Source organism: Sphaerodactylus townsendi, linkage group LG05 (assembly GCF_021028975.2).
Source record: "Sphaerodactylus townsendi isolate TG3544 linkage group LG05, MPM_Stown_v2.3, whole genome shotgun sequence".
NCBI classification, from domain to species: Eukaryota; Metazoa; Chordata; class Lepidosauria; order Squamata; family Sphaerodactylidae; genus Sphaerodactylus; species Sphaerodactylus townsendi.
The window spans coordinates 42,479,970-42,499,728 of record NC_059429.1 but is presented as its reverse complement, the minus strand read 5'-3'; positions in this window follow the sequence as shown (position 1 = coordinate 42,499,728).

The following is a 19,759-nucleotide window of genomic DNA, read 5'->3' as shown; positions in this document are numbered from 1 at the left end:
CTTCATTAAAATACACACTTCTCCCTTTCAATTCTTCTGTATTTGGAGTGAGAATTCTATAACTTTTGCATGCCTTTTCCTATCCAATCATTATGCCTAACTCAGTTCTATTGTTAAGCTTGGAGCAATTCTGTGCTGGCACATATACAAAAGACTTTGATCCAAATGTCTTAATATGACTAATATTCGGTTTTCTTTCAAACCAGGGGTAGGGAACCTTTAACACTCAAAGAGCCATTTGGACCTGTTTTCCACGGGAAAAGAAAACACTTGGAGCCGCAAATAATTTTTGACATTTAAAATAAAGATAACACTGTATATATTGGGCTTTTTTACCTTTTACTCCACTCATTCTGAGAAGCGCATGGATGCACCCGCCCTGCTCGAACAAGGCGGGCGAGGGGGAAGTTACCGCGGCGCGGCCCAGCCGGCTGCAGGCAATTAGTGCGCCCGCCCTGCTGCCTGCAGGGCGGGCAAGGATGAAGCCGGCGGCTCAGCTCGTGGAGCCGCAGTGCAAGGGCAGAAGAGCCGCATGCGGCTCTCGAGCCGCAGGTTCCCTACCCCTGTTTCAAACCAAAATTCAAATGCAGTTTTTCCCATGGTTTTTGATGGCAGTCTGTGTTGCAAATATGTTGCTGTTATTACTGCATCATTTCAGTATTGGTCCGGTAAACTCTGTCAACACACATCTAACCAGCTCCACTAAAGAATGATTTTTCATTTCTGCTACTTCATTTTGCTGTTGGCTATATGGTATAATGTGCAAATTATTTATTCCATTCTGTCCCATTTAATATTTAATGTGAAGTAACATTTACTCACCACCATTATTCATAATTATTGCTTATGGTTTCTTCCCAAATTGATTTGCAACAAAAATCTTCAATTTCTTTGCAGTTTTCGCTTTGTCCTTGAAAAAATATGCAGTATCTGGAAAAGTCATCAATAAATGTTAATGTATAGTTATGTCCACAAGACATAATAAGTTGGACCACAAATATCTGAATGAATAAGTTGCAAAGGCTTTGGTGAACTTCTCTGAGCTTGTTTAAGAATAGAAGGCTTTGTTCCTTTTCCCAAGAGACACCTTTCACATGTTTCACTGTTTAGATAAACTTTGCATGGTTTAATGCCCATCCTTCTCATCAGACCTTTTTTCTGTAGGTCTATTATTATCTGGAAGTCTCCATGCCCAAGCCTCCTTTGCCACAAATAGATACAGCTTTTAATTGAGTTACTGTTGACTGTATTCACTCCTCCTTCATGTGTGTCTAGTACAAAAACTCTGTTTACAAAACCTTGTGCATAGAGAACTTCATTTCTGGTAAATGCACATCTGTTTTGATTAAAATGTACATTAAAACCACACTTTGTCAAAACTGACACTGTGAGTAAATTGTTTGTTAGTTTTGGCAAATAAACCACATTTTATACATCATTACAAACAGTTATTTCTCTTGATGCACATTTAAACAATCCTGCTGCTTTTCCTTGAACTGAAATTCTGTTACCATTTGCAATTATAACTATCTCCATCAAATTTTTATTTAACTCTTGAAAAATTCAGACTTACAGGCCATGTGCATTGAAGCCCCTGAATCAATCAACCAACTAGAAGTGATTACTTTGCTATTAATATTAATGTTTCTGTGATCTGAGATTGCTATGTTGTTTTGATGTGCAATGAAAACACTTCTGCTGCCACCCTGTGTTCAGTGCCACTCTGTGTTAAACAATCTTTAGCAAAATGATCAAACTTGCTGCAATTATAAGTTTCTAGTTTTGCCTCTTTTCTTTATACTTTGTAAAGTCGAATTTATTTTAAAATTATACTTATCAGTCTTTTGTATAGAAAGTGCTTCTGTTTCTCTCTCTTCTTCCTTTAATGTGTGACACTACATCCTTTTTAGAAAGTTCATCTTTAGTCTCCAAAGCATGAATCAAAGAATTGTAACTTTCAGGCCGACGTGAAAAAATTAAAATAACTTTGTCCTGTTCATCAAATTTCTTGCCTATAGCATTTAAATGATCTATCAATTTCATTACTTGACTTAAATGTTTTTCTAAATCTCCTCCTTCATTTAATTTCAAATTAAACAACTTTTAGATAAGTACAATATTTCATTATGAGTATTGCTTTCATATAACTCTCTCAAACCCAGCCCCAGTTCGTTGGCAGTTTAAAAATCCCTTTGTGATTTCTGTCACTCACAAATGTAGAAATCTCTGCTTTGGACTTTCCGTCCTTTTTCTCCTACTGAGCTTTCTGTGTTTGTTCTGTTAGTGGAGACTCTTCAACTCCCAGAGATCCTTTCTCACAAGCTCATTTTCCATCCTGAATCTCCACAAAGGATAGTTGCTTGAGGTGAGAATAGAAACAGAAGGCTCCAAAACTTTCAAAGCTTCTGTACATGTAGCCATGGTAATTATTTTCAGGACCCATAACCCTTTTGCTAGAAATTGATTAAACAATGTTTCTTTTGAAGAAAAAATATGACTTTACTACAGAACAACATTATAGAAACAACAGCAAAAACAGTATACAGAGAAAAGCAGTTAACATCTTTCTGATGTAAAGAGACAGTTTAAGAGGCACAGGAGGGGAGGGGCTAGTTCCAAAGTGAACATTCTGAGCAAACAATCTCCTCCCTCCAGAAACTGCAGATGTTCCATTATTCAAACTAGGCTTCATTGGTTTTTCCAACATTAACTACCCCTCAAACCCAGTCTGCCAGCTTTCCCCCCCACCCCAAGTTTTAAGTAATCAGAAAGTGCAAGGGTCATATAAACAGGTGGTAGACTTCAAACTTCCAATGACCCTGCCCACCTTCTCAAACTGAATAAACTGAAAAATACCCCAAACAATTTGACAAGATGACATCCTGGAACCATCCGACCTGTCAGTGCTAATGCAGACTCATGTTGGAATGGATGCAAGATATTTTGACAGCAAAGTGCTGAGCAGTACAGTCACAGCGTGTCCCCATGTCCTATCAGATTTGGTCCATGTCCTATCAGATTTGGACCAAGTCTTCCTCCTCTGCCTCTCTAGTTATCTCCCTTATCTTTCCATCATCTGCAGCCCCTCAATAAGTCAAGATGCTACCTGGGCTATAACACCCCGGAGAAAGTGCCAGGGAGCAACTGTGCCAACTCCCTGGGACATTTCCACATTCTATGGCATTATACCCCACATCCTTTCCACAAACTCTCCCCTGCCCAGGCTCCACCTCCAAGTATCCAGGCATTTCCCAACACTGAGCAACCTAATCCTGAAGTCTGTAACTTTCAGTATTCGTGGGACAAGAAAAATCTACTTTTGTCACTCCATGTATAATTTAATAAACCCCTTTCATGTAACACCACACTAATCTTTTCTCTAAATGAAAAACTCCCAAACTCCATATCCATGACTTGTACAGAAGGTGCTCAAACTGGTTGATCATTTTGGGTGCTCCTTTCTACCCCCTCTCCAGCACTAAAATAACATTCTTCCTGAGATATGGCAACCAGAACTGTAAAAAAAATATTCCAAAGGCATTTATTGTTCTACACAAGGCCATTCATATACTGTTTTAATTAACTTTTCTAATAATCCCTAGTACAGAATCTATGAAACAAAAATGATGGAATAACTATTTTAATGAGGTTACCAAAATGTATTTAATAAATAACTGAAGGTATGGATGGGAGAAAAAACATAACATGAAATAATGGGCCAGGTAATTCATAGTTACATTTGAAGTCCTTGAGCTATTGTGCAAAATGGTGACATTATATAACAACATTAAATCTGTCTAGCAAAGGCTGAAAACAGCATTTTACAAGAGGGAAGGAAAGAACCACATATGTGCAGATAGCAACAGAAGCCATAATAAAAACTGCCCCTGACCCTAAAGAACATTTCAATGGAATGCCACAAAAATGTGGAGGTGGAGGGTGCTTTGTATCAAAAGATATGGTCTATGAACTTTTTCTATATTATGACAAAACTCAGAACTTCTTTCCCATTTATCAGCCAAGGCACACCATCATAGATACGGAGATGTCCTCAATGCACAACATTTTAACACCTTCATGGCTTTGTATTATGTAGGTTCCAATAAAGAACCTATGTTTTCTTCCCCTTCCATGTCCTTGGGTATTCAGTCAATACAGTAAAAGCAGATGGTATTTTTTCCCAGTTGAATTGTTAAGACCATGGACTTTGGTTTCAGTCCCACAGAAAGTTGAGCATAGTTAAAGCCCACTGAAATCCAATCTTAATCAGGCTTAACTGTGTATAGGATTCTTAATTTTCATACTTAAAGATTGTGATCTCACTGCAGTTTAAAATATGCTTTTTAACTTTCTGATCTACTCTCCAGCTGACTTATGAACGATTATTATTGTTCCTTAAGAATGTTTATTTAAATATCAAAGGTCTGTAAAAAAATTTCTTTCCCTATTCGTGGCTGTTAGTAAGTAAAACTGAGGAGCACACAAAGGAATTGTAAAACAATTACAATCCAGCAGACAGGATATTTTCACAAAGCCTAGCCAAGAAGCAACCCAGGTTCACATCAAACTCAGCCAGATCTTACAGTCCAAATGTTCTAAAAATAAACAAATAATTGAGCTTTGAATTACTCCCCCCGGAGGAAAAAAAGTAGAAAGGCTGTTCTTTGACAAAGTTCCTTGATGATTGATTGTGCTATTGATCCAAGAACTTGCTTTAATTCTTCCCTCTGCACTCTGCTGTTCGGAGCTTTAATTTTAACTATAAATGCTGAACACTTTTTTTAAAAAATCAAAAGCCATAAAAAGTTAGCCTAAGCAGGCTGCTGGAATGGTTTTCTACGAAGCATCATGTTAAGATGCAGTCTGCTAAATAAGACAAGTGTGGGTAAGTTGTGACTCTGATTGAGATTTAGATCAGAATGAAGAAGTTGTATTCTGTGATCAGAGTATAATTTGTTTTGGAAATTGCACTCACCTCCAAAACCAGTCCCAGGGGTTTTGCTGTCCAAAATCAATGCAGTAATACAAAGATCAACAAGAGAGTTTCATTTCTTGAGGCTGCAACCTAATTCAGAATTATTTGGGATACAGGCAGAAATCCTAAGCAGGTCATATGTTACTCCATTGGCTTTACTCCCATGAAAGTGGTTTTAGGACTGCCAGCTAAGCAGAATAACACCCTTTTTAAGGCCTGGATTTAGAAAGGTGTAACTGTCAGAGAAAACAGGGACAGGATTGGAAAGCAATATTGGTGATAGGGAAAGTTGCTTATTTTTTGCTTTGTGTTATTGAATTCTACATTACCATGCTTTGCATTATAGTTGCTTAGTTCTTATATAATACTTCCAGTATTCAAGGACACTCTCATATATTAGCTTGTTGTAATCCATATAACAGCAATGCAAATTAAACCAATATCACTATCCCCACATTACAATTGAGGTGACTGAGGCAGGGAGTGGTTTGCCTAGGCTATCTAGTGCAAGGGTGTTGAATTCATTTGTTAAGAGGGCCAGATATGACATAAATGTGAGTTGGTTGGACTGGGCCCTGGGAGTGGTGGTTGCTGACTTGGCTGGTGAGCTCTCAGCAGGCTTGCCACCCCAGAGCAGCACTGGGAGGGCTGTCTGCCCCAGATTGGCACTGGAGGAGTGGTTTGCCAGGTCAGTTTGGGAGAAAGGGAATGGGCTACCCAGACTGGCAAACCTGCAATGGGCTCGCCAGGAGGTAGTTGGCACTGCGGGGGGGGGGGGCTGCCACATCTTGCAAACCTGCAGCAGACTCTCCAGCCCAGATTGGCACTGGGGGAAGTGATTGGCACTGGGGGTGTGGAATGTGGCTGTGTTAGCTGGTGACCCTGCAATGGTCTCAACCGTCCAGATTAGCACTTACCAGGTCAGATTGGGAGCAAGGTGGGCTGACTGCCTGGACTGGTGGGTCTGGAGTGGACTCACTGGCCCAGAACAGCACGGGGTGAGGTGGTTGGGGCTGAGGAGAATGGCGGCCACAGCTGCACTGAAAGAGGTAGTTGGCGGGGGGGGGGGCTGCCTCTGCTGGAAAGTTTGCAGCAGGCTTGCCAGCCCTGATCAGCATGGGGTGGGTGTGGGTGGCTACCTTGACTTGCAATCCAGCAGCCAACACACCAATCCAGGTAGGCACTGGGTAGGTGGCTCACCAAGTCAGATTGGGAATGAGGGAGAGTTTGTAGTGGTTTCACCAGCCCAGATCAGCACTGGGGAAGGTGGCTGTCAATAAAGGGGGTGGCTACTACAGCTTGTGAACCCACTAGGCTCCCCAGGCCAGATTGGGAGGAGGATGTGTGTGTCTGCACTGGCAAGGTCACCTTGGGCTCAACAGGTCAGATTGGGAATGGAGGGAGTGTTGCCTCAGCTAGCTCGTGGGCCTGATAAGCCCTTCTAAGGGACTAGATCCAGCCCCTGGGCTGCATATTTGATACCCCTGATTTTGTGGGTTATTGGCAGAATCTGAATGAGAACCCTCCCAGATTGCAGCACAGTCTTCTAGCCGGAAGGGAATGCTACTTTTAAATATGCTGAAATGTGTAATGAATTATCTTCTAGATGAGATGAATATACACAAAATAATAGGAAATATTAATAAAAGTGTGATGGTTATATGGGATAGTCCTCTGAGATAACTGCTGAGGGGAAAAATGGAACCTGCCATATCTTTCTTTACTTTTTCCACAGTTGGACTTTGTGAGAAATATTTGTCCTTCAAGTTCCTGATCTAGATCTTCATGCACACTAGCAAACATACATCACAATTCCTATTTCTCTACAACTCCCACATTTTCCTTCATCTTTATTCACTTTTGAATCTCAAAAATGTGGGGGAAAACACTTTGGAGATTCAGCCTCGCAACTAACTCAAGAAAAAAAATTCTGCCAAATAAACCAAGATGTAATGAGATATTATACAGCCAGAGCCCTGAATAGCATCAAATATCTGCATTAATGCGACAGTCACCCATCAGAAAAAGTTTGAGAACTACAGACTTTAGTGCATTCCATTTTTAACTTCACAGTTCTGCCATTCTTATCTGCGAAGGAAGACTGCACGTTTTTCTGCTCCACTGATCTCCTGTAGCCTAACAGACTAATGCATTTCTTGTACAGCATATCACTTAAGACAGCAAATGGATATCTCCCATATCCCATTTTTTTTGTATCCTGCAGGTTTCTTGGCTACAGCATTTGATTTTTTTGCTCTGCAGGAAGTCCTCTTTAAGTGGATTTAACAATATATGCTGGTGAGAGGGTCACATTTGGGAAGCAGTTTTTGCCCCCTAAATTGGAGAAAACAGCATAGAATTCAGCACCAGTGGCCTGTCTTGTTTTTATGTAATATTCATGTAGGTGTTCCTTAAATGTAAAAACCAAGCAGAGATATGTTATCAGGGTAGGGAAGCGAACAGAACTTGAGTTTTTGTATGCAATGTCTTTGAAACTGATTTTTCTGCTGCTTTTAATAGAATTTGATTCAGTTTTCCTCATGGTTTGGAGTGATGTGAATATACAGAACGTGCAAGGGGAAGTGACTCTCTAAAAGTTCATTTTAGTTGATGTAGATGAATAAATATGTCAAGTTTTACCTTTTAATTGATTTCCTATACATTAGACTTGTCATTAAGAAGTCAGTTTGGCTTGCCCCACAACTTTATTAATTTCATACATTTATGGGTCACTATGCAATTAGAAACATTTCTCAAGATGGGGTGTTATGTTTAAAAGCAGAATTAAAAATTATTAATAAAGTAATAAATGAATATGCTATGCTTCCATGGTTCAAGGTCTTAGCTTTGGAGGTCAGAGCCTTGGTTTCATGAACCACTGAAGATAATTTGACCCCAATTTTTCTGTCTGTCTGTCTGTCTGCCTGGCCGCTTCCGCACGGGCATCTTATGGCGCCCTGGGGACGGCAAAAATGCCGTCCCCAGGGAGCCATTCACACAGGGGGCGCAGCTGCTGCGCAGCCGGGCCGCCCTCGAGTCGCCCGACCGGCGCAAAGCCGGCATTTCCCAACCTCGCTCGGGGAGCGAGGTTGTTGGGAAATGCCACCTTGGAGCCGCTGCCTTCTGAACGGCAGCGGCTCCAAGGCACCCTCCCCCTCCCCACCTTCACTTACCTGGTCCCCGGCCCTCCGGCACGTCGCTGAGGCCTGGGGACACGCCCCCCTGCCATGCTCAAGCAGGCGCGTAGGGTGGATGGGCGTGTCTCCAGGCCTCGGCGACGTGCCGGAGGGCCAGGGACAAGCCGGGTCGGCCGGGCGACGGCACTCTGCGGTGCCGTCGTCCCAGCCAGTTCTGGGACCGTCCATGCGGACGGTCCCAGCGGTGTCGGGTCGGCGTGGAGTACGCCGACCCAAGACCTTCCACCTCCGTGCGGAAGCGGCGTCTGTCTGTCTGTCTGTCTGTCTGTCTGTCTGGCTGGCTGGCTGGCTGTCTCATCTTTAGCCACCTTGCTCCCTTATAGAACTAAAGGAAGCTAACAATGTAATTAAAATATTATTAAAACAAAATAAAACCAACTATTATAAAACATTTATAATACTGGGTTAATAAATTCCTGGAGATTTGGGGATGGAGTCTGGGGGACACAGAATTTGGGGAGACGAGAGTTCTGCAGGAATGCAGTTCAATACAGGATGCCCTCTGAAGCTGCCATTTCTCCAGGGGGATTAATCTGTAGTCTGGAGATCGGTTGTAATTATGGGAAAACTCCAGGCTGCACCTGAAGGTTGGCAACCCTGATAAAATATCTGTCCATCCTTTAGCCTTGATGGTTGCTGACTGGATGGATCTGGGGAAACAAATTCACGGAGCCCCATTGACTCTGAAGACTGACAGAATCAGTTTAGTTGTGTGATTCATGTCTTTATGGTAACCAGGTTGTGTCTAGTGTATGGTTGGATAAATCCCTGTGTAGAGAACCATAGATCAGAGACATAGAACACAACTTTTACAAGAAGAAAGCCATGGATTCATTCCCTGGTAATTAAGTCATAGGATGTCATGTAGCAGGGCTAGGAAACTTTTCTGTTTGAGACCAGGATGTTATGTCAGAGTAGATAATACTGGACTAGACAAACCACCAATATAAGGCATGTTAATGTGTCTAGGGGCAGTTGGTGTTGTAGCATTGATGAAACTAGGTTAATAATGGCCCTGACCACTCTCAAAGATGAGAGATTGATGGAAGATTTGTGTGAGTATGAGATAATATTGTTGCTGTTATACTGTTAAATTGAATCTGACTTATGGTGACCTGTGGCCAGGTTTTCAAGGCAAGGGACATTCAGAGGTGATCTGCCATTGCCTGCCTCTTCATCATAACTCTGGTGTTCCTTGGAGGTCTCCCATTCAAATATTGGCCAGGGTCAACCCTACTTAGCTTTTGAGATATTACGAGATCAGGCTAGCCTGGGCTATCCAGGTCAGGGCAGGATATTATTACAATCAATAAATATTTATTCAAAGGAATAATTATTGAAAACGTATAGAATATTGACCCAAGTCAATTGTATGCAAATGTTTTATACAGAGGATTGCTCCAGTGTCATGGCTAGGAGGGAGGCCCATTCTGAGTGGTGAGACAAACACTGTGGAAAAGATCTTCGATTTCTCTCCTTGGCTGAGGAGCCTCTGTGTTCTCTTTAGATTGTTATAAGGCATCAAATTTATTTTTTCAAAAATTCATTTTTAAAGATTAATATATAGCTGTTGGTTTCTCTTATTCCTTTGCTGTTTATCTTTAATTTCTCTTTGACTTCTCTTTGTAATAACCTGTTAACATCAAATATGTGTTCTTTTGTAAATTCAGTTCTTGTTTGTATGTGTGTGTGTGTGCACAATTCTGAAATGTTGTAGAATCTGCTGCTCACTGGCAGTCTTCAAGCAGTGGCTGAGCAAAACTTGTCAAGGATGCAGGCTGATCCTGCATTGAGCAGGAGGTTGAACTAAATGGTCTGCATGGCCACTTCCAGCTCTATGATTCTATGATTCCCTTTCCTGCCCCTCCTCTCTTTGAATTTCTCTTTTTTATTTGAAAAAAGTGATTTGAAACAGATTTCATATTTCTAAAAAAGAGGAAAATAAATGGATTGTTGGATCTGGGAGAAATTAGGTAAATTTTAGGTATAAAATGAAGATCAGGGACAGTGTATATGCCATTCTGAGGCCCTCAGGGTAAAATATAAATGTGATAAAGGTAAAGGTAGTCCCCTATTCAAGTGCCAGGTCACCCATGGGGTGACATGATATTGTGATGTTTACTAGGCAGACTATGTTTATGGGGTGGTTTGCCATTTCCTTCCTTAGTTGCCTACACTTCACCTCCAGCAAGCTGGGTACTCATTTTATTAACCTCAGAAGAATGGAAGACTAAGTCAACCTTGAGCTGGCTACCTGAAACTGACTTCCATTGGGGCTGAACTCTGATGGTGAACAGAGCTTGGGCTGCAGTACTGTGGCTTACTACTCTGCGCCACAGGACAATAGTCGGAGAGATCCCACCAATGCATGAAACAGCCATCCATGCTAAATTAGTGGGGAGACACATTCATACTTAATTGGAGCATGTAGAAAATTAGGATGCCTTTACCACAAATGCTAGCTTTATTTTACCAATTACTCATTTTATATTTCTCATTCCTTTGTTTTTTAAAAAAAGATCCAGTACTTTATTTTTTTAATTCAATGTCAGAAAAAAATCTTAGACAGAATTCTTTTTCTTGTTCTTTATGCATAATACTTGATGGATTCAAATAGCACTTTAGTAATCTCTATGCAGAGAATGTCTGGGTATTGTACTAATTTATCACAGCAGAGCTTGCTGTGGAATTTATCTTGGTAGCTTTGCTTCAAACAGCTGTGCAGTCTAAGTTTCAAATCGTCAGCCTTAAATCAACATTGTTTCCTAGTCTCTTCTCATCAATTTGTCATCTAGATAAACCCCACAACCTCCCACCTCAATGTCCCATTACCCACAGTTCTGACTGTTTCCTTCCTCAGACTTTCATCAACTCTCACTGAGATTTTTTACCCCAAGACATATTCTGTCGCTCTCCTTGCCACTTTTCACTTGGCAGCTTGGAGAGACATTTTCCATAACTAATAATTCTAAAAATGGAGCAGATTGTGTGACTTGCTTTGTCAATTATGCAGTATTGGAGATCTAGACATGTACAGAGATATGAAGACCTGGGGAGGAGGAGGAGAACTGGATGTTTTTCAGAATTTTTTTTCAAGGATTGCTTTTTCAAAGAAAAAATGGGAAATTTTAGGGAGCACTAGAAAAGCTGTGATGAATTTTTTTAATGAAATACTTTTTTAAATACAAGGTTTTGTTCCCTTATAATGTGTCTATGAAGATTTTTAAGTAAGACAATCTACAACATTAAATAATGATAATTCCTTTGTATGTTGAAGACATATGTGACTAATTTTGTCCACAGTGTGTATGATGACAATGTAAGGTTGAATCTTATCTAAATTTTCTATCCATTCCCTGCCTCATCCCCTTCAATTGCAGCTCACTGAACTCTGTGAAATACTACTCCTAAAGGGAAAGCAACCCCAAGAATGGCATGAGGAGCAGTCTGCTGCAGAATGGGGAATTAAATTGCCAATTTAATTGGGATCCATTCCATACTATTGAAGTGTTCAATGTTTTCAGTGTTATTAAGTTAAACTAAAGCCCTTTCTGCATGGCCACTGAATGGGAGTGCACCGGCATAAATTATGCCGATGCACCCCCCTGGGACCGTTCGCACAGATGGTCCCAATAGGGGCGCAGGGGAAGGCACAGCCTTCGCACAGGCTGCACCTACCCCAACAGGCTTACCTTCTCCTGCTGACTCCCATTGCAGTGTGGAGGCCAGGGGACATGCCCCCCTGGTCAGAGCAACAGCTCTGGAGATGAAGGCCAGGGGGGCGTGTCCCCTGGCCTCCACAGCACGACGGGAGCCAGCAGGAGAAGGTAAGCCGGTTGGGGGAGGTGGGAGGGAAATGCCGCCTTCCAACTGCGACTGGAAGGCACCCCTTTTGAAAAACCTTGATTGTGGAACAAGGTTCAAAAGGGGCGTTTCCATGCCGCCTGGGCATCGCGAGCATGGCGAATGCCTTCCCAGGGATGGTGTTTTTGCTGTCCCTGGGATGCTCTATTCCGCCTGTGCAGAGAGGCCCTACAATTCATGGTTATTCTGATAAATTCCCAGCAGCAATTAAATCTGACCTATTAAAAATGTCTTTTTCCTGGGGAGGAAAGAGGTGAGAAGGGAAGAGAAAGAAAGATCTAAAACCACTATAGTCAGGAACAGGTCTGTGAGAACTGGAAGGGCACCTGTGGAGACTAGAAGTTGGAGTTTGGTTTTCAAGCTGAAGCTCAATGTAGACATTAAGGCTGACTGTGCCAGGACAGCCCTGAGAAGAAAGGCCTTGAATTAATGAACTCCTGCTATTCAACTGGTAACTATTAAAAGCCTTAAAAAGACTCACTCCTTTGAAACCTAGTTATTTTCTTACATGAAACATTATTTACTTAATTAAAGTTTATATATATTTGTATTTACATATATTAACTACACACACACACACACACACACACACACATAAAGATAGGATAGGACCTATAGGGCCTATTTTGTGATTGGCTCCTAGAGATGGAACCAGGCCTCTCTTTACCTAGATGGGGATTTCTGCCCTCCCACCCTAAGGAACTGAGGAAAAGGATTAAAAAATATGGCCTCCCTTTAATGACACTCCATGAATTTCTCCTAGGCAAAAACCATAAAAACTGGCCGAAACATCATCCCAAAGTGATATCACATCTCCTACCCAAACTGTGCCTTTCTAAGGAACCCCTCCCCCCGCCCAGTCTCCCAGTATTTGCTGAGGTGGCACTGGGACCCAATCAGGAGAATCCAGACCAGAAAGGAAACAGCCTCCTATGAAGCCCTGATGTTAGATGTAAACTTCATAAGCCACTGGGCCTACCTGGGAGGGATTCCAGTTTGAATCCCATGCTGGTACTTCATATCTGTCATTTCTCACTTTTCAGTCCTTTTTTATATTGTAATATATGAACTTGAGAGGAGCACTAGTGTGAAAAACAGGACTCAGGGGTTCAAATTCCACCAGGTGGAAGTTGTGTAGTTTATCACAACAGCAGTGATTAGTGTCTTCCTTTTATTAAAGCACTACAGAGAATCCATCTACACAATCAGTCGACATACAGAGAGAGGGATCAAGTACAAGCACACTCACCTAGTTCTAGCGATTCCAGCCTTCTGGTGGGACCTGGGTATTCCCCAAAATTATAGCTCATCTCCAGACAGCAGTTCACCTGGAGAAAATGGATTGTTTGGAGTGTGGACTCTATGGCATTGTACCCTAGACTCCATCCTTGAATCTCCAGGAGTTTCCCAACCTGGATGTGGCAACCCTACCCCCACATCCCCTGCTGCTGGCCAGGAGAGACCAGGCAACCCTACCTAGACTTCTGTCACCAGATGAGTGCCAACTTTTGAGCATGGTGCCAATGTGTGGAGGCGGTCTAAGCATGTACAGTATTCCTGATCATAAGGGTAGCACCTACATGCATGTTCTCCACAGACAGATGTTGTGCTCATAAGCTAGTAATGACACACAGGCAGGAGGCAGAGCCAACATAGTCATGCCTGTTCCCACTCTTTGCCATTGACTGACCCTGTGGACCAATCATGTGTAGAGGGCTCATATAATTATGCAGACTGGATAGGTCCCAGCAAAATTGATCTTAGTGAGGGCAGAGAATGGGCATAGTCCCCTCTCTATCAAATCCTGTTAAAACACACACCCACATAAAAAAGGAAAGGATATTTAATCCTCAAACCCTGAAAAAGAGGCATCAACACTGAGATCTAGTTTCTTTGTCAAATATTATCTGTAAATCAAATGTGCAATTTTCTCCCATCAGCTTAAAAGAACTCAACTGACCTATCAAAATTCAAGTCAAACCAGGAAATATATAATATTCTTCTGCATTCCTAGATGATTTGTAGTAGCAGCCAGGAATATTTATATCAGCAGAATTCAGTACGGTATAACTTGCTTAAATTTTTTAACATAAAAAGTTCACAATTATTAGTATTTTTCTGTAGAGATGGTGCTCCAACTGCATGATTATTTTGATCATTCTTTTCTGTACATTTCCCAGCTTTATACTGTCTTGTTTGAGGGCAATTCGATTTTTTAAAAAATCAAAGCACAATACAATACAAAACAACTGTTGAAAATGACCCCATTTGTCTCTTATATTGAAGGAAGGAAGGAAGGAAGGAAGGAAGGAAGGAAGGAAGGAAGGAAGGAAGGAAGGAAGGAAGGAAGACAAAGAGTAAACATGCACATAAACAGAGAGAGAGAGAGAGAGAGAGAGAGAGAGAGTGTGTTACTAGGCTATCCTTTTTTGAGATGCGGGGGGGGGGGGGGCAGAATAGTACACATTATTTCAAATGTGGCTGTGCCATAGATTTATAGAAAATCTGAACAAAGAAAATAAAATTTCCAATGTCTTTGCAGAAGTTTTCTTTATTTTGGTGGTATTTTTCATCTTCTCTTTTATTTTTAAACTGAAGACACTCTTGAAACATTATTGAAAATTGTATCAGCATTCTTTGTTTCCACTAACCAATGTGGAAAACCCTTCAGCAATTAAAAATAAACAAGAGAGAGCAAGCCAGATGCAGTGAAACAAACCCAAGGGTGTTTATAGCTGTGTTGAAATGCTTGCAAATACATTTTTCTCCCTTTTTTTAAAGATTCCCCCTTACACACAATTTTCCCTCTTCAGAAAAACAGTAGATGCCGATTCCCTCAGCTTCCCCACTGCTGCTGCCCAAGGCTTTTTTGCTAAGTTGCAGCTGTGATCTGATAAAATAAATGACACTTCTTGGGGCCCATGTCCTTAGTAACAGTTATAATAGAGATTATAATGTGCAATAATATTCAAATGAATATTAAAACACCACAAAGCAATAATAAAATCACAGCTGCGCCACTTTAGAATGGCATGGATTCTAGAGAAATAGAATTCAACCCTGTGCACAGTTGTGCCTGGATACCTGCATGGGATTGTAGCCAAGGTATTTGAGGGCTGGTGGGAATGGGAATTCTGAATTAGAAAGAAAAATAAATAAAGAAATAAAGAAATAAAGAAATAAAGAAAGGTAGTGGGATGATCCTCCCCCCCCCCCCCAATTGCTTACTCCTACACCAGCAGCAATGATGCAAGAAGGAGGAGCTAGATGCACGGAATTTTGGCAGCACCAACAGTTTAGAGTAGTCTCTTTAACCCCAGGAAATACACTTTAAGGAACACTCACCCTCCTGATCTACAGAAAGGGGTGGTACTACTGCTGTACCTTACAGAGTTGTTGTAAGGATTATAAGATGTGTGCAAAGCATTTGGAAAGCTGAACATTCTGAACAAATATGTATTATTGTAGTTGTTTATTATTAAGAAGAATCGGGGTCTGAATGTAAATCAACTATCCCTGGATGATAATACTTCATGTAGGGGTGAGGTAACATACTCAGGCTCCCCAAATCTAGATAGGGAAAGTCCTGGAGATTTGGGGGTGGAACTTGGCAAGGGCAGGGTTTGGGGAGGGGAAGAACTTCAGCAAGGTATAATGCCATACAGTCCACTTCTGAAGGTGCTGTTTTCTCCAGAGGAACTGATCTCTGTGGGCTGGAGGCCAGTTGTAATTCCTGGAGATCTCCAGGCCACACCTAGAGGTTGACAATCCCAGTTGCACATTTTGCACACAAGAAAGCCGGATGCATGGGTGAAGGCAGGCTGGCCCTTTCTCCCCGAGAACCCAATTCCCACAGTTCTTTTTCATCTTGTGGTAAGAAACAACCACTTACTTGCTGGAGAGGTAACATTTGGGACACGGTTTATATTTGATCCAGCTATCTTCTAGGTACAGTGTTTCATATTGGTGCAGATCAGAAAGACATTTGTCAGGGATAGTAGTGCCAAATGCTACAAAAAATGCACATTTCAACCACAGTGATTCTTATTAGTAGACAGTTCTGCTTTCCAGTCAGACTCTGGCTCTTGCTTCCTTCCATCATAGGGGAAAAGTCCAATGATTTGCTTGACTGGGGATATTACAGGGCATGAGAAAGAAAGGTCATTAAATGTTTTTCTGCGTTGTAGTAAACTCATCTTACTATATAAATGAGCAGGGTGTTCCCAACAACGAACCAGACAAAGTGAAAGACTCTGGGATATGTATTCCAGAGGGTGCTATTTCTCATATACATAGGAGCTGATGGAACTGCAGCTCCCAGACTCCCCATTCAACTGATAACACTTCTTGAACCTCTGGGGCCCTTGCAGGGCTGTTCTATTCCTTGCCTGAGCCAACTGTCCAGTATGGATCCTCGCACAGGTGTCCTATTCTTTGCCTAAGCCAATTCTTGAGTAAGTGAGCAGAAAGCCCAGTGCCTGTGGCCAAAACTGAACAAGCCACCCCGCCCCAGGCTGCACCTGGAATGGCTCCAGCAGAAGTGGTGAGAGTGGCGCTGTGGGGGGAGAACCTCACCATGCCCACCCAGTGCAGTCCAGGCAAGCTACCAAGAATGGGGGCGGGGCGGGGAGAGAGAGAGAAAAAGTTGGAGCAGGGGCAGAAAGAGAATGAGTGCTGAGGAGGGACAGAAAGAAAAGAGAGAGAGCTAGGGTAGGTGGCCAAAAAGATAGAACGAAAGCTGGGGTAGGGTTGCAGAAACATAGAGAATAGAGAGTTTGGGAAGGAAAAGAGAAAGAGAGCTGGAATAAGTCTGCATAGTCTGTATTTTGTTTGTCCTCAAAATCACCTCAGGAAATATGAAGCCATGTTTGTACGCATTTTACAGACTGAAAACTGAATGAGGGAGATGAGAGACAGGCAATGTTCCTTGCTTGAAGCTACTTAATGAGTATCTGGTGAAGTGGGCTTGAACCACATTTCAAGACACTACCTTAGAAACATTTTCAGTAATGCAGCATTTTCAGATACCGTATATACTCACATATAAGTCAACCTGCATATAAGTCGAGGCACCTAATTTTACCTTGAAGAACTGGGAAACCTTATTGACTCGAGTATGTCGAGGGTGGGAAGAAAAGGGTCCATGTGGGAGTGCATGGGGGGCCACTAGGAAGGCTGGCAAAGGAGCCACAGTTGGGGGAAAGGAGTGCCCCAGAAGCCTTTGGGAGGCTTTTTAAGGAGGGGCAAGGCTGGCGTGCCTGGGTCTGGGGAGAAGGAAGAAGCTGGGGGCCGTGGAGGGTGAATGGGACGGCAGGTGGTGGAGGAGAAGGCAGAGGAGAACGAGGCAGAGAAAGCGGCTGAAAGGGGGGCGGCAGAAAAGAAGGCAGGAGAGAGCGAAGCAGAGAACGCAGTGTCTCATCCCCCTCACTAACTCACCCTTTCTTTCCTTTCCCTGCAGATTCTGAGGGTCGGCTTCAGGGAAGCTGCCACTTGGGCAGCCTGTCTCTATGGTTTTCTTAAAAGGGCAATGCTCCAAAGATTGCAGATCTTCTAGTCGAGGGGTCTCCAGAATGATTAACATTGACTCCTGAGGGTCAGTGGGACCATCCAAGGGATCAGTAAATGCCTGGAGATCAAAAGGGGGTCGATAGACATGGGGATCGATTCTGAACTTTTGGGGTCAAAAGCTGACATTTGTATAAGAAACAAAAATACATAAAATGATAAAGACTAAATAAATTATTATTGATAATATTTATTAGTTATTTATTTTAATGCCTGGGGTCAATGAGGAATCAAGGATTCCATGATGGGTTTGATGGTCTAACAGGTTTGGGGACCCCTGTTATAGACCATTGACTTGGGGGATAGCAATATTGAACTGGCTTTAAATAAGTAGGCACTAACATATAGAAAATGCAGAAGGGGTGCATTGAGGTGTAGAATTTCTTGCCATTGGGAAGCCTTTTCTTTTCCCTATGCATGAAACATTAGGGAACCATTTGACTGTCCCTTGATTAAAATTTAGTAAGGTCACAAGGGGTCAGATAAAAGTGCTTCAAGGGTAGGTCTAACTTCCAGTCTTCTAGTTAGCTACACCATTTTAAGTCATAGTTACAATCACCCATTATTTTAGTGGAATCTAATTTTCAACCAGTCTCTGGCAGGGCAGAAAATAATTGTGTGAATTCACCATATCTGTTTGTGTAGTTGAAAATATGTGTGTCAGATTATATCTTTTATAATTTTTAAAGGAATAGATAGGAGTGCTTTTCAGAGTCAGCACAGCACTCATTTGGAAAACAAGTACTAATGTCACTATCTCCACAAGATTGAACTTTTATCGCAAATCTAAAGAGTTTCCATGGTGATTCCAATTGTTGCAAATTTTTTTGCCTTTGTGCTTCACTGTGACATTCTTTTGCAAAGTGATGATTATGAAGAAGCACACGAACCAGAAGACAAAAGTTGTTGTTATATTTGAAAAAAAACCCTTTGTAGAATTTCTGAATTTTATTAGCTGCTATGTGCTGCTCCCTATTCTGTTCTCCCATATAATTTACATACTATATATCTATCATCACACCCTATTGGAACAGACCATCCCCAATCCAAATTTTCATAGATATAGAAAAGATCAGCATAAATGGATATGTAGGAAACTGAGTGGTGGATATCAAATGAATACCTAATACTTGCCATCTCATTTATAATTACTTTTACATTTCAATATCAGAACAACAATGGAAAATGTTATGCTTGAAATGATGATCCTTGTGTATTTGCTTGGTGATGGCTCATCCAGAAATGCAAAGCACCAATTGGTATATCTCATGTGTGAACTAGTCCAAAGCCTCAATGGTTACTACCAGCTATAATATGGTACAAGACTGATATGACCCCCAATAATGTTTGCTTTACAAGAGCTGAGACTGGAAGCCTATGAATCTTTATTCTGTGGAAGAAACCAACAATGCCATAAAGCTGTTCCATATAGTATTACCAGCAGAGACCAGGGAAGTAAATGTGGAAGTCATTTGTAGGCAGGCAAGGGTGGTTATTCACAAGTAGATAATTGCAGTTTTGCAGACATGTTCTGAAGGTGAAAGATCCTGCTGCCAGGGTAACATAAAGGGAGTGGTGTTAATAAAATGAAGGTGGGGATGAATCTAGACATGATCAGGGGGAGGGAGCAGTGGCGAAGCCACCAGGGGATAGTGTGTGTGCAATGCACCGAGTGCACCGATTCTGGTCACATGGGGGATGGAAAAATCCCCCCGTCCCCCTCACGGTCCCCCCCCCGTGGCACCCCCCGCCCCACTTACTTTTAGGAATGGAACATCCTAGAGAAGAAGCCTGCCTGTGTTGCCTGGGCCTGGTGGGAACTACATTTCCCAGGGGCTCCTGGGAAATGTAGTTCCCACCAGGCCCAGACAACACAGGCAGGTTTCTTCGGCCTGCTCCTTTCCTAAAAGTAAGTAGGGTGGAGTGCCAAGGGGGGCGGGAGCCAAGAAGGGCAGGGGGGGTCCACAGGTCTCTTGGGGGGGAGCCAGGAGTTCTTGTGCGAGGCACTCTGGCCTAGCTTTGCCTCTGGGAGGGAGATATGTGCTGTCAAGCTTTTTCTTTAAGAGTGCTGGCACTAACTGATATCAAGATGAATCTCACTGGTAGTACATTATAATTCCTCTTTGTGAAATGACATACAGTGAGGGCCACAGCTAAT